The sequence below is a fragment of the Coregonus lavaretus genome (genome assembly GCF_964263955.1).
Source record: "Coregonus lavaretus genome assembly, chromosome: 14".
Lineage (NCBI taxonomy): Eukaryota > Metazoa > Chordata > Actinopteri > Salmoniformes > Salmonidae > Coregonus > Coregonus lavaretus.
In genome coordinates this window covers 27,548,700-27,565,667 of record NC_140001.1, presented here as the reverse complement: position 1 = coordinate 27,565,667, position 16,968 = coordinate 27,548,700, and positions in this window count along the sequence as shown.

Sequence of the window (16,968 nt, the reverse complement as noted above, 5' to 3'; positions counted from 1 at the left end):
AGGCAAACGATCTATTTTGAATTGTAGCCTAGTGAATGTGTGGTGCAGATCAGGCTTGCATAAGATTGGAGTATTTTGAATCAGGACAGCCTGCGGAGGTCATTTGTGGCCTGTTGTCTGATTCATTTCAAAGAGCACCTTGCAAGTGACTTCCAACACTGTGCTTCTTATTTGAAATGTTTATTGAGTACATAATAATTTGAGTTTGCACACAGGGAAAGCCATCTTCTTAGAAACCTGGCTAAGAAACACGCTTACACCGGTCCTCTGTAGCTCAATTGGTAGAGAATGGCGCATTGTAACGCCAGGGTAGTGGGTTCGATCCCTGGGATCACCCATATGTAAAAATGTATGCACACATGACTGTAAGTCGCTTTGGATAAAAGCGTCTGCTAAATGGCATATTATTATTATTATGAACACATGACCAAAGCACTTTGAACTTTCTTCCCTATGAATACATGACCAAAGCATTATGATGGGAACTTTCTTCCCTATGAACACATGACCAAAGCATTATGATGGGAACTTTCTTCCCTTGGCGGACAAAAACCCATCACCATAATAACAGACGAACAAATGTTCTATACAATATCATACAACATAGCCTACTTCTGCTACTATCTGAAACCTGCTTAAGCCAGTTATATCCTTTATTATTATTAGGCAACAGATCCTGCAAAGCACATCACTCATTGGGAGATTGAATACCTGTACGAGATGGAGCCATAGGTCATTTTTGACATATTCACTGTAGGCCTACAGTCTGGCAATTTTTGAACAACAATAGGCCTACACAAGTGCTTTTATAATAGTCATACTTTAATAGAACAACTCATCAAGTCCCCCTTTTTATTTGCAACCATGAAGTATGTTGTCCAGCCTGCTAAGAGCGAAGAACCTAACAGCACTGTGTAACTGAAGAGTACACATTTCAGAAGTTCTTTAAAGGTCCGAAAGAAGCAGATAGACATTGGCTCCATCTCGTACAGGTATTCAATCTCCAAATGAGTGATGTGCTTTGCAGGATCTGTCTGCTCTGCAATCCAAGGTCCTGAAAAGATTTCAAGGATTTTAATTTGTTCCCCCATTGGGTATACATTAGAGCCTACTAATTAATTTTAATTTTAATTAATTAGAGGGAAAAAAGTATTTGATCCCCTGCTGATTTTGTATGTTTGCCCACTGACAAAGAAATGATCAGTCTATAATTTTAATGGTAGGTTTATTTGAACAGTGAGAGACAGAATAACAACAAAAAAATCCAGAAAAACGCATGTCAAAAATGTTATACATTGATTTGCATTTTAATGAGGGAAATAAGTATTTGACCCCCTCTCAATCAGAAAGATTTCTGGCTCCCAGGTGTCTTTTATACAGGTAACGAGCTGAGATTAGGAGCACACTTTTAAAGGGAGTGCTCCTAATCTCAGTTTGTTACCTGTATAAAAGACACCTGTCCACAGAAGCAATCAATCAATCAGATTCCAAACTCTCCACCATGGCCAAGACCAAAGAGCTCTCCAAGGATGTCAGGGACAAGATTGTAGACCTACACAAGGCTGGAATGGGCTACAAGACCATCGCCAAGCAGCTTGGTGAGAAGGTGACAACAGTTGGTGCGATTATTCGCAAATGGAAGAAACACAAAAGAACTGTCAATATCCCTCGGCCTGGGGCTCCATGCAAGATCTCACCTCGTGGAGTTGCAATGATCATGAGAACGGTGAGGAATCAGCCCAGAACTACACGGGAGGATCTTGTCAATGATCTCAAGGTAGCTGGGACCATAGTCACCAAGAAAACAATTGGTAACACACTACGCCGTGAAGGACTGAAATCCTGCAGCGCCTGCAAGGTTCCCCTGCTCAAGAAAGCACAAATACAGGCCCATCTGAAGTTTGCCAATGAACATCTGAATGATTCAGAGGAGAACTGGGTGAAAGTGTTGTGGTCAGATGAGACCAAAATGGAGCTCTTTGGCATCAACTCAACTCGCCGTGTACCCCAAGAACACCATCCCCACCGTCAAACATGGAGGTGGAAACATTATGCTTTGGAGGTGTTTTTCTGCTAAGGGGACAGGACAACTTCACTGCATCAAAGGGACGATGGACGGGCCATGTACTGTCAAATCTTGGGTTAGAACCTCCTTCCCTCAGCCAGGGCATTGAAAATGAGTCGTGGATGGGTATTCCAGCATGACAATGACCCAAAACACACAGCCAAGGCAACAAAGGAGTGGCTCAAGAAGAAGCACATTAAGGTCCTGGAGTGGCCTAGCCAGTCTCCAGACCTTAATCCCATAGAATATATGTGGAGGGAGCTGAAGGTTCGAGTTGCCAAACGTCAGGCTCGAAACCTTAATGACTTGGAGAAGATCTGCAAAGAGGAGTGGGACAAAATCCCTCCTGAGATGTGTGCAAACCTGGTGGCCAACTACAAGAAACGTCTGACCTCTGTGATTGCCAACAAGGGTTCTGCCACCAAGTACTAAGTCATGTTTTGCAACGGGGTCAAATACTTATTTCCCTCATTAAAATGCAAATCAATTTATAACATTTTTGACATGCGTTTTTCTGGATTGTTTTGTTGTTATTCTGTATTTCACTGTTCAAATAAACCTACCATTAAAATTATAGACTGATCATGTCTTTGTCAGTGGGCAAAAGTACAAAATCAGCAGGGGATCAAATACTTTTTTCCCTCAATGTATATCAGCAACTAATATTTATGGCTAAAGACTGCATTAGTAAAACCATTACCTTATGCATAATTTATTTGTAAATTGCTCCAAATACTCTCACTCATCGCAAATGATCATACTTTTACTTCAGACACATACAAGTAGGCTACAAGAAGTAGTCTGTATATCTTATTGGTAATTTGAACTACTGAAATGTACCCCATGATATTTGAAGAATAAAGTAATGGCTTATAGCTTGTCAAAACCCCCAATAATTATTTGTAATGATACAAAATATTTTAGAGAACCAAGAAGGAGAAGAGATGCTGTTTGTAAACACTGAAGTGGCTGGTTCACCCACTCAGAAAGTAATTAAGCAACTTTGTCGATTGAAATTATCTCAAGGAATGTAATTCCTTTATAGATATCCCATCTATCATCCACATGCCTGTGCAAATTTGACAGTGCACAAATAACACAAATTCCCTGCACTTGTAGACGATACAACCTCGATCATATAGGCCTAGGAAAAGTTGTAGGCCTACAAAAGTCAAAATAATGTAATAGTAATCGAAGGGCTCTATTCAATCTGTATCACTGAAGCGTTACATTGCACAATATACATTTTAAGGTAATTTCCGACATATGCAGCGTTTACCTTGAATGCAGTCTCTGCTAACGCGTGAACACGTTTCGATCACGCTGTAACGCTGTACTTCCGCAATACGGATTAATAGAGCCCTAAAACGAAATATAGCAATAGCCTAAACACATTTCTTCAGAAGGAAATATTTAACGGATGGTGCACCAAAAACAGCAAAGTCCCATTTCTTTCTCAACTCAAGTATTTTTTGTTGTTGCTTTGATAACCTATATAATCTGTATTATTTTAAAATTGTTTACTAAACTATACAGTTCATGCTTTTTTCAAGAATCCGAAAGCTTCTATTGGGGATTTATTATTCTCCTAAATTGATGGGATGACTAACTTAGAAAGAATGCATTCTGGACTGTGCTAATGTAGGTTGTGACACCTGGCAAGCTGTGATTGATGTGAAGAGCTGTTTTAGGGGGTAAAGGGAGATAAGGATTTGTGTCTCCAGATGCTGGAATATACTGGTTCTTTGTGATCTGTGAACCTTCCTTGGACGTAGGAATGGTGTCTAAGGGAGCTGGCTCTTCTCACTATGACAGGTTGTTATGATATGGACATATGCCTGGCAACAGAGGTGCATCAACGGATAGGCTGAGTAAGTCTAAACCACGCTCAAGTCTTTACTCTAATTGGCCAGCAGAGAAGTGGGAAACTCTCTCTGTCAGTGTATTTGAGTATTGAATCTAAAACAATGTTTTAGTTCTCTGGGGTGCCCTGCGAGGTATTTCAAAGAGCCCGTATATACGAAACATCATATTTACCATTGAAGGTTTTTGCATTAATTAAAATAACTAGTATATCTTAGAAGTCGTGTTGACCTCTTTTGTTCCTAATGCCAGATTTGAATTGACGCAACTTTGACAATTGGTGACACCCGACGTGATCTGGTAGAAAGGACTTCGCTGGATACTGTCCGGCCCATTGGTCATCTCTTTCATTGGACTGTGTTTCACAAAAAGTCCGGACAAACTTAAAGGTAAGCAGATACCTATTGTTAAATAACAAAAGATCTGCAAATTGGCTTTATTCAAATTAATTTTGTGAAACACCTGTCTGATGTAAGTGAACTAAATTATGAAACTATTATGAGTAGATAAGCACAATATTGTGACATGCAAACCTTTGGTAAATGTGATGTTAAACCATGGTACCAGAGAGTATTTTGTGCTACCGGCAAGGTCCGTGAGATACGGCTAGGTTCAGGAGACAATACTGACATCTACCGGCAAGGTCCGTAATTGCGACAATACGGCTAAGGTTCGGAGATATAGGGAATAATTGATTTAAGTAATTGCTATCGGCAAGGTTCGTAACTACGACAGTACGACTAAGGTTCGAAGAATTACACCGGCAAGGTCCGTAACTACAAGGATACGGCTAGGTTCGGGAAATTTTAGATATAGGGAATAATTGATTTAAGTAATTGCTATCGGCAAGGTTCGTAACTACGACAGTACGACTAAGGTTCGAAGAATTACACCGGCAAGGTCCATAACTTTAAGGATATGGCTGGGTTCGGCAAATTTTAGATAATACTGGTGACTGGCAAGGTCCGTAACTAAGGGTTGCGGCTAGGTTCAGCACAGTGTTTTGAATAAAATAGACGCGGCTGTGTGCCCAAATAGATTGTGTGTGGAATAAGTGTGTCATTTATGACTGTGTGACATATTTGACTGTGTGATAGGATTATGACTGTGTATTGTGAGTGAGTGCGATAACTGTGTACTATTTTTGCTGTGTGATAACTGTATACTACGTTTAACTGTGTACCATTTTTGGCTGTGAATACAAAGAATATTTTAAAACAGTAAATAATGAGAATTACAATTAGGAAATAAGGTTTAAATTGTGCAAACGTTAACAAAAGACACCCATAGGAGGTACTATAAAAAGTTAGACAGTGCGAGTGTTGTCGTATGCATGAAAGTGTGAATGATAAACCTGTATACCTTGATAGAAAACAAATTGGGAATCAAAAGACGTTTGTGGCTGTCCAGACAGTATAATTTGGGAATAAATGTTGGATTTGTGGTTACTCAAACCATATAACCCGTCAGTAACAATCGAAAACATGAAATGAAAAGTGATGAATGAGTGTGACTGAACTAAAACGTTTGAACTGATATATTTGAAATATAACATTTGATGTTTGACATAGCGTAATACTGGTTTTAAATAAGTAAATTGAAGTGATATGGTGTGGCGTTTAATTTGATGTATCAACCATTGGTTAAATAATTGAAACACTTGGGTTTATTCGTTCAGTTTACCATTTTATGTGTGGCGTTTAATTTGAATTATCAACCATTGGTTAAATAATTGAAACACTTGGGTTTATTCGTTCAGTTTACCATTTTATGTGTGGCGTTTAATTTGATGTATCAACCATTGGTTAAATAATTGAAACACTTGGGTTATTCGTTCAATTTACCATTTGATGTGTGGCACTGTAAGAATACTGCTTTCAAATAATTAAGGCTGAAATAACCTGGCGCCGAGTTTAACTAATTAGGTGGGAATAATAGATAGATGTACTTTAAATAACTAAATAACGGACGAATATTACAAATTAAAACGAAAAAAACAAAAAAACATGACTACCAGCGGAGAAGCGGAAAGAATATTGAAGGCTCTAAAATCCACACTTGAAACAAACGGAGGAAAAGATGGAAAGGAATGGAGCAGGCGAGGAGAAAAACTATATAGAGGATGGATAGACGATGGTTGTATACTGTCCCCCGATGGAGTGCAGTTGTGTTTTTATCGTATGTCTGTAAATAGCCTGTAAATACCCTATTTTTCTGTATTTTTCGTACATATTTCCATATCAGACTTTTCATCCTTCTACAAAATATACTTTCCTGCAACCCGCCTCACTCAATGTGGAACGGATTCTATTATTGACTTACCTTTATCTAGAATCTAGAATCTCCAGTTGAAACTAGCTAGCCAGCTAGCCAGCTAACTAGCTACTTGCTATTAGCCTCAGCTAGCGGTATTTCACCCAGAACATTGGATTTTTTCTGCGGGATTAATTTTAATCACTGGACATTAATCACCGGATATTCGGCCAGTCTGCACAGCGCGTTATCGACCCAGAACATATCAGTTTTTCCGCCGGAATCACTGAATCACTGGACCTTTAACTCCGGATTCATCGCTATCAGCTAGCTACAACAAAACGGACGCTGTGGTCTGGCTAATCATCCTGAGCTAGGCCCATCTCCCGGCTATCTACCTCTCTGTCAACCGGACGGGACCACCTAGTGTTGACACGGAGCCCCGCCGATCCTACACGACTGGTCTGCCGACGAAATCGTCTGATGTGGTTACGACGTTAACCACGAAGATTCCATCCATCTGCTAGCCCCGGCCCGCTAGCACACGCTAGCCGTGGCCTCTTACTCACTAGTTTACCACCGGACCTTATGATAACTCAGCTATACAGCTGATGTCTGCTGGACTGTTCCTTTTTACGGTACTACATCCTGTTTATGTTTAGCCTCAGCCCAAACATGGTTAGTTTATTGTTGTTTCGGTTATTTCTAATTTTACTATATCACTGTAGACCCCCCAGCCTAGCTAAACCTGCCTTAGATAGCTCCTTTGCCCCTCCCCCTATACACGCGGAGACCGACTCAATTGATGCCTCCAGCGATGCTATCTCTTTCATTGTTACCCAACGCTTAGGTTTACCTCCACTTTACTCATATCCTTCCATATCCTTGTCTGTACATAATGCCCTGAATCTTTTCTATAACACCCGGAAATCTGCCCCCTTTATTCTATGTACCCAACGCACTAGAAGACCAGTTCTTAAAGCCTTTAGCCGTATCCTTATTCTAGTCCTCCTCTGTTCCTCTGGTGATGTAGAGGCTAACCCAGGCCCTGCAGCCCTCAGTATCACTCCTACTCCCCAGGCGCTATCATTTGATGACTTCTGTAATCGCAAAAGTCTTGGTTTCTTGCACATAAATATCAGAAGTCTACTTCCTAAGTTTGAGTTATTCACTGCGTTAGCACACTCTGCCAACCCTGATGTTCTAGCAGTGTCTGAATCCTGGCTCAGGAAGGCCACCAAAAATTCTGAAATTTCCATCCCCAACTATAACATTTTCCGTCTAGATAGAACTGCCAAAGGGGGTGGAGTTGCAATCTACTGTAGAGATAGCCTGCAGAGCTCTATCATACTATCCAGGTCTGTGCCCAAACAGTTTGAGCTTCTACTTCTAAAAATCCACCTTTCCAGAAATAAGTCTCTCACTGTTGCCGCTTGCTACAGACCCCCCTCAGCCCCCAGCTGTGCCCTGGACACCATATGTGAATTGATTGCCCCCCATTTATCCTCAGAGTTTGTACTGCTTGGTGACCTAAATTGGGATATGCTTAATACCCCAGCCATCCTACAATCCAAGCTAGATGCCCTCAACCTCACGCAAATTATCAACGAACCTACCAGGTACAACCCTAAATCCGTAAACATGGGTACCCTCATAGATATCATCCTGACTAACATACCCTCTAAATACACCTCAGCTGTCTTCAACCAGGATCTCAGCGATCACTGCCTTATTGCCTGCGTCCGTAACGGGTCCGCGGTCAAACGACCACCCCTCATCACTGTCAAACGCTCCCTAAAACACTTTAGCGAGCATGCCTTCCTAATTGACCTGGCCCAGGTATCCTGGATGGATATAGATCTCATTCCGTCAGTAGAGGATGCCTGGTTGTTCCTTAAAAGTAATTTCCTCTCAATCTTAAATAAACATGCCCCATTCAAAAAATACAGAACTAAGAACCGATATAGCCCCTGGTTCTCCTCAGACTTGACTGCCCTTGACCAGCACAAAAACATCCTGTGGCGTACAGCATTAGCATCAAATAGCCCCCGCGATATGCAACTTTTCAGGGAAGTTAGGAACCAATATACACAAGCAGTCAGGAAAGCAAAGGCTAACTTTTTCAAACAGAAATTTGCATCCTGTAGCACTAACTCCAAAAAGTTTTGGGACACTGTAAAGTCCATGGAGAATAAGAGCACTTCCTCCCAGCTGCCCACTGCACTGAGGCTAGGAAACACTATCACCACCGATAAATCTACAATAATCGAGAATTTCAACAAGCATTTTGCTACAGCTGGCCATGCTTTCCATCTGGCTACCACTAACCCGGCCACCAACTCTGCACCCTCTGCTGCAACTTGCCCATGCCCCCCCCCCGCTTCTCCTTCACACAAATTCAGACAGCTGATGTTTTGAAAGCGCTGCAAAATCTGGACCCCTACAAATCAGCTGGGCTAGACAATCTGGACCCTTTCTTTCTAAAACTAGCCGCCGAAATTGTCGCAACCCCTATTACTAGTCTGTTCAACCTCTCTTTCATAACGTCTGAGATCCCCAGAGATTGGAAAGCTGCCGCGGTCATCCCCCTCTTCAAAGGGGGTGACACTCTAGATCCAAACTGCTACAGACCTATATCCATCCTGCCCTGCCTTTCGAAAGTATTTGAAAGCCAAGTTAACAAACAGATCACCGACCATTTCGAATACCACCGTACCTTCTCCGCTATGCAATCCGGTTTCCGAGCTGGTCACGGGTGCACTTCAGCCACGCTCAAGGTCATAAACGATATTATAACCGCGATTGATAATAGACAGTACTGTGCAGCCGTCTTCATCGACCTGGCCAAGGCTTTCGACTCTGTCAACCACCGCATTCTTATTGGCAGACTAAATAGCCTTGGTTTCTCAAATGACTGCCTCGCCTGGTTCACCAACTACTTCTCAGATAGAGTTCAGTGTGTCAAATCGGAGGGCCTGTTGTCTGGACCTATGGCAGTCTCTATGTGGGTGCCACAGGGTTCAATTCTTGGGCCGACACTTTTCTCCGTGTATATCAATGATGTCGCTCTTGCTGCTGGTGACTCTCAGATCCACCTCTACGCAGACGACACCATTTTGTATACATCTGGCCCTTCATTGGACACTGTGTTAACAAACCTCCAAACGAGCTTCAATGCCATACAACAATCCTTCAGTAGCCTCCAACTGCTCTTAAACACTAGTAAAACTAAATGCATGCTTTTCAATCGAACGCTGCTGGCACCCGCCCACCCGACTAGAATCACCACTCTCGACGGGTCTGACCTAGAGTATGTGGACAACTACAAATACCTAGGTGTCTGGTTAGACTGTAAACTCAACTTCCAGACTCACATAAAGAATCTCCAATCCAAAGTTAAATCTAGAATCGGCTTCCTATTTCGCAACAAAGCCTCCTTCACTCATGCTGCCAAACATGCCCTCGTAAAACTGACTATCCTACCGATCCTTGACTTCGGCGATGTCATTTACAAAATAGCCTCCAACACTCTACTCAGCAAATTGGATGTAGTCTATCACAGTGCCATCCGTTTTGTCTCCAAAGCCCCATACACTACCCACCACTGTGACCTGTACGCTCTTGTTGGCTGGTCCTCACTACATGTTCGTCGTCAAACCCACTGGCTCCAGGCCATCTATAAATCACTGCTAGGCAAATCCCCGCCTTATCTTAGCTCATTGGTCACCATAGCAGCACCCACCCGTAGTCTGCGCTCCAGCAGGTATATCTCACTGGTCATTCCCAAAGCCAACACCTCCTTTGGCCGCCATTCCTTCCAGTTCTCTGCTGCCAATGACTGGAACGAATTGCAAAAATCTCTGAAGCTGGAGACTCTTATCTCCCTCAATAACTTTAAGCATCAGTTGTCAGAGCACCTTACCGATCACTGCACCTGTACACAGCCCATCTGAAATTAGCCCACCCAACTACCTCATCCCTATATTGTTATTTATTTTGCTCTTTTGCACCCCAGTATCTCTATTTGCACATAATCTCTTGCACATCTAGCATTCCAGTGTTAATACTATTGTAATTATTCTGCACTATAGCCTATTTATTGCCTTACCTCCATAACTTGCTACATTTGCACACACTGTATATATATTTTCTGTTGTATTTTTGACTTTATGTTTTTTTACCCCATATGTAACTCTGTGTTGTTTTTATTGCACTGCTTTGCTTTATCTTGGCCAGGTCGCAGTTGTAAATGAGAACCTGTTCTCAACTGGTTTACCTGGTTAAATAAAGGTGAAATAAATAAAAAAAATTAAAAAAAAGAAGGCGAACCAGCGAGAATACTGGAGACGTTGAAACGGAAAACCCAGAAAGCAGAAGGCGAATGGAAAAATGAAGGAGAGCCCCGCAGTGGCAAAATTAAAGACGCAATGGAGAAAGCAAAGCTAAAGGAGAGGATTGGCCTAGCAATGCTTGGAAAATTGAAGAAACTGTGTGCGGAGAAAACAGGACAAAAGGAAAGGACCCGTTTATACCCACCCTTACCAACAGCGCCACCACCATATGACGACCACCCAAAAACAATGGCTCCGGTTCTGGATATAGCGGGAAAAGTCCACTATCAACAAAGGACAGATGAGGGGGAAGAAGGAATGTGGGTCAGAAAGAGCGATATGACTGACAGAAGGGGAGAAGTGGACGTACTTTTAAAAGCTGCAAGAGCGCTAGAGAAAGGAGTGTTTGAACTGAGTAGAATTGAGGGAGAGACGGGGAACAGATGCGGAACAGAAGGAGGAGGGAGTGTTGACGGTGACGGTGAGAGTGAGAAGGAAGAGAGAATGAGACTAACTGGAGGAAACGTAAGGGGTGGTCTAGCCCAGGGGGAGTGGCAACGAAACAAGGATGCTGAAGAAGGGGAAAGGAGGGAGAGACTTGAGAGACAGAGAGATGAAGAACGACTGGAAGAGTTGAAGATGATAAAAGAGGAAGTACGACACCAGGAAGCACAATTGCACAAGTTAAAGATGGAGCTCAAAGCGAACAAAAACAGGAGTGAAAGTGAACGCTCACCAGTAAGGGGACACTGTATTGACCTCAGAGACGGGGAAGAGAGTGAGGAGGAAAGAGGGAAACAACAAAAACTCATATGTGGAGCTTTTGATGGAGACATATGGGACAACAATGATGGACCCGCATACCATACCCGAGCCAGGGCCCAGTCCAGAGAGGGACACAAAGGGGGGCAGTACCCGTTGAGGGAGACCCCAGGGGGGGCCTCAGTTTACAAGCCATGGTCCCACAGAGACATACAGACCCTGGTGGACAGTCTCCCCCAACCTGAAGAATCTGGACACAGATGGGTGAAGTCTTTTGAGAGTCTCACCGCAGCGGATGAACTCACCATAGGTGATATGGTTACTGTAATGAACAGGTGTATGGGTGACCAGGAATGCAGAGAGATAATGACCTCTGGGGGACTGAGAGGGCAAGTGGGGTCGGCTACAAGATTTGACCCCCACCGCAGTGAAGTATGGGATGTCATAAGGAGGAAGTATCCTACCCAGGCCAGACCCGAACTGATGAGAACTCTGATATTGAATGACGATGAAACCATACCAGCATACATGAAGAGGGCTAAGTGCCTCTGGAGGCAAGCATGGAATGAAGAACCAGGAAAAGACACTATGAAGCACCTCTTCCTGACAAACTGCTTGGGGGGACTCCCGGATCAGGCTCGAGCTGAATGTGAAAAAGTTGTGGCAATCACCGCAAAATCAATTCCGGAATTTACAGAGATAGCACAACACCATGTGGAACGATGGAGAGAGGCTAAGCGAAAGGAAGAGGATGAACTCAAACAACTTCAGAAAAAGGTTCTGAAGAAGTAACTGACAGAGGACAAGCCGGGAAAACAAATGGTGGTAACCAGTACCCCAACATCTAATCCTACCACTCCTGCACCCGGAAATGATACTACTGCTGCAGTTACTTCTGTAATACAGGCAATGACGGGAATGATGGCACCTTCTGGTCCTCCTGGATATGGTGCACCCGCATACCAGCAACCCTATATACCACCACGACAACAGGGATACACCCCTAGATACGCTGACCAAGGGTGTTTTAACTGTGGGATGGATGGCCACCTGGCAAGACACTGTTATCTCCCAAGACAGGGACAACAAAGAGGGAGGGGTTACATGGGACAGTCCAGAAGACAAGCACCGAGATACCAGCAAGGATGGGGAAACTGGCAAGGAGGAGGAATGCCAGTCCAGCAGCACCAAACACCACAACAGCAGAACCGAAAACAAGACCCAGCAGTGCCTAACGCTGCCTTCCTGCCCAGCATGTCATGGCTGGGTGATGAACACAATTACCAATGAAGCTGCCCAGAAACCCATAAGGATCCCACCACCAACATTTACACTTTCCCACCTGGTTCAGAGCCGATAGTGACATGTTTGATTGGAGGAAGACAACATAATATGCTGATTGATACAGGATGTACATGGTCTTCTGTACAAGCAACATATCACCTCACTACCAAAACACACGCTTTTTCTGGGGTTTCTGGGGCTATTATGAGAAAGCCATACACAGTTCCATTGGAGGTTGTATGGGATGACCAACAGGTTACCCATCAGTTTCTATACAACCCGGAATGCTCAATGGGGCTCATGGGGAGGGACCTGCTTTCCAAACTGGGATGTAGTATCTATTGTAACCAGGAGGGTCTACATGCATCCATCACGCCTATAGATGATCTCATGCCAGTAATCATGAAAAAACTCTCCGACCCCCCACACATGCTATATGTGGGAACACACCTAAACGAGGAAGATGAGGAGGAAGCATATGTTTACTGGCTGAAGCTCATGGATACTGACCCTGATGCTCCCAGAGTATGCAGAGAATTCCAACTATGGAAGGCCTGGATACAGACCTTAAATGCATACTATCCACCTGAGGACCCTCCGCACATGACAATGAACTATACTAGGGACTTGGATGAAGCATATGATGAAGCCTGGGAGGAGGAAATGGACGATAGGCGCCCGATTGTGACCAGCAATTATATGTACATACTCAAAGAAGGAGTGGCTACCAGCTGCATGGTCATGGATGGAGTCGTGGTACTCACAGACAAATGGTTTGCTCTTCCTAATGATTCTGTGCCGCATGTTACCCTTCTCGTGGGATTTGGATATGAGGCAAGATCTCTGGGACCAGCGGTAAAGGCAGCAAGTTGCCTACGGTGGAACAAAACCTCTTGTTACAACGTGGAAAGCGCATTCCTTGAGGGAAATCAAGTATGGAGAATTAAACTCAATGTGGATGATGTGTCAAAACCAGAGGTTGTGAGGAGATCACGTTACCATGGCAGGGAGATGACTGATCATCCGGATACTCCTAACATTTTCAATCAACTACCAGAGGAACTGTGGACAACAAGTGCTGAAGATGTGGGGCTGGTTGATGTAGAACCAGTGGTTGTCTCCATTCGAGAAGAAAGTGAACTCACTATCCCAGTTCACAAATCTCAATACCCTCTCAGTGAAGAGAAGACGAGGGGAATTGAGCCTACGATATCAGGACTCCAAAAAGGACAGGTTATATATCCAACATGTTCTGCGTGGAATACACCCATCCTTCCAGTGAAGAAAGGTGACACTGGGAAATGGAGGATGGTGCAGGACTTCAGACCAATCAATGAAGTAACTGTACCAGATGTTCGACCTGTACCAGACCCATATCTGGCCTTACAGAACATTTCACCCACCCAAGATTGGTTTACAGTTGTGGATCTCGCCAATGCATTTTTCTGCATCCCATTACATCCAGAGTCCCAGCCACTTTTTGCATTTACCTATAGAGGGCAGCAATTTACGTATTCCCGACTTCCACAAGGCTACCGTGATTCCCCGGGAATCTTCAACGCTATCCTGAAGAGCCACTTGGAAGAACTAACATTACCTGAGGGGGTGACACTACTCCAATACGTTGATGATCTTCTGTTGGCAGCACCCACTGCTGAGTCTTGTTTGCAGGCCACCAAGTCCCTTCTCCTATTGGTGGCCAAAAAGGGATACAAGGTAAAGAAAGAGAAAGTGCAGTGCTGTCGGAGAAGTGTCCAGTTCCTGGGAAGAGTGCTGTCAGGGAAGGGACAAGCTGTGTCTGTGGCTCAGAGGACCTCCATCTTGGAACATCCCAAACCTACTACTGTACAACACCTTTTGTCATTTCTTGGCCTTACTGGATATAGCAGAACGCACGTGCCAGAATACTGCCTTAAAGTGGAACCACTGCGGGCAATCTTGAGAGAAGCAGGAAACAGAAACCTCACAGCAGTCCTTAAGTGGACTCCGGAAGCAGAGGCAGCTTTAATCCAACTCAAACAGTTGCTGGCACAGGCTGAAGCACTGTCCTTACCCGATTACACCACGCCATTCTGTTTGGATGTTTCTGAGCAGGATGGTTTTGTACATTCCATCCTGTATCAGAAACAAAAGGGGGAAAGAAGAGTGTTACACTACTATAGCGCGAAACTGGACAACATTGAAACAGGACAGACTGACTGTGCCAGACACATGGCTGCCATTGCAAAAGCTATAGGTAAACAGCCCACATTGTGATGAGACATCCACTTGAAATCAATACAGATCATGGGGTGACCGCCTTTATAGGCTCCAAACTTTTCACACTGTCCAGTAAAAGAAAATCCAGCATAACAAAGGCCATCACTGCAAAGCACATTACATATGTGACAACAGCAACCAATATGACCGATGGTATGGGTCTTGGAGAACCACATGTCTGTGAGGATAGAGCAGCCAAACAGATCAAAGTCCGAATGGACCTGCAAAACTCACCCTTGGAGGGGAACAAAATCACCCTGTTCACTGATGGATGCTGCTACAGGTCAAAGGACCCAAAGGAAGGAAACACTGCTGCATATGCAGTGGTGAAACAAGACACAGAAGGAGGACATGAAGTAATGGAAGCAGAGAAACTTGGTCCCAATGAAGCTTCAGCACAGCTAGCTGAACTTAGGGCGTTGAGGAGAGCTCTACAACTAAGTGAAGGAAAGAATGTGGACATCTACACAGACTCTGCCTATGCACATGGGATTGCACACATTGATGGACCACAGTGGATGAGGAGAGGATTTGTGACCAGCTCAAATGAGCCCATCAAACACAAGATTGAAGTACAGAAGTTAATTGATGCAATCCAGCTTCCCAAACGAGTGGCAATAATGAAGTGCAAACGTCACAGCAGAGAAAGCACCAGAGTGCGTGAAGGAAATGATCGGGCTGATCAAGCAGCAAAAGATGCAGGAGGATACAATGCCCAGCAGATGGTGCAACGAGCCACTCAAGGACAGGAGGAGTTGACGACAGACACAGTAAGACAGTTGCAAGAAGCAGCAGGCGCCTACGAACAGAACGTATGGAGCAGACAGGGAGCAAGGCAAGACCATCATGGGATTTGGAGATCTCACACAGGAAAAACAGTGGGACCTGCAAAACTCCTCAGATCAATCTTAAGGGAAGAGCATGAGAAGGCTCATGGAGGATGGAAAAGTGTCGCAAAATCAGTTGAGAAAGCATGGTGGCATCCACACATGTTGGACATGGCAAGAGAGACATCAGAGAGCTGTGAAGTGTGCAAACAATACAACAACAAAGTGTCACTTGGAGCAGTGATAGGCAGCTTCCCAATACCTGATGCACCATTTCAAGACATATGCATAGATTTCACGGACATGGGACAGGACAACAAAGTGAAAGGAAAAAGGTACCTGTTAGTAATGGTGGACAGATTCACCAGATGGGTGGAAGCCATCCCCACAGCAAGAGAAGACGCAAAGGCCGTGATTAAGTGGCTGAGGCGAGACCTCATTCCAAGGTTCGGGGTCCCGCGAATGGTCCGTTCTGACAACGGTACCCATTTCAAGAATAAACACCTAAGGGAGGTAGAGCAGGCCCTAGGAATCACCCACAAGTTTGGGTCAGTATACCACCCCCAATCACAGGGACTCGTAGAAAGAGCTAACCAATCGCTGAAACGAAAAATGGCCAAAATCATGGCCGGAACTAAACTGAAATGGGTAGATGCCCTACCCCTTGCTCTAATGTCAATGAGACATTCACCTGGGTCTGATACCCACTTGACTCCACATGAGCTTATGACAGGACGCAGAATGCCAGGGCCACCAGCAGACAATCTTAGTATGCCTAGGCTAGATATTGCAAAAATCAGATATACAGACTACATGCAGGCACTAATTTCTCTTGTTGAAAAATTGTCTAAACAGGTGGTGGAAGTGCGCACTCCTGCTGTTGAAACCACGGACGAGAACAGAGACATCCTGGTAGGAGATTGGGTGAGAGTGAAGGTGCATTCCAGGAAGTGGACGGAGCCAAGGTGGGAAGGGCCTTTTCAGGTGAAAGAGGTATCAAGTCACTCGCTGAGGGTAAACACGAGTAAGAAGGACGTGTGGTACCACAGAACACATTGTGCCAAAGATATAGTTCCAGGAAGAACTCTAGATCAAGTACAACAGGACTTGGTTGCAGACGGGGAGGATGTTATGGTTACTAGCGGGGCTGGCCCTATGGGGAACAGTGACATCCAGTCAGTATCATAATATAGTCATTACCTTACAGGAAGGGGAATCTCAAGTGATGTCCCTAGAACCATGTAAGATCTGGTCATGGAGGAATAGGGCTAGTGGAATTGGGGACACTGGTTGCAATTGGAACCAGAAGGAAAACTGTAACAAA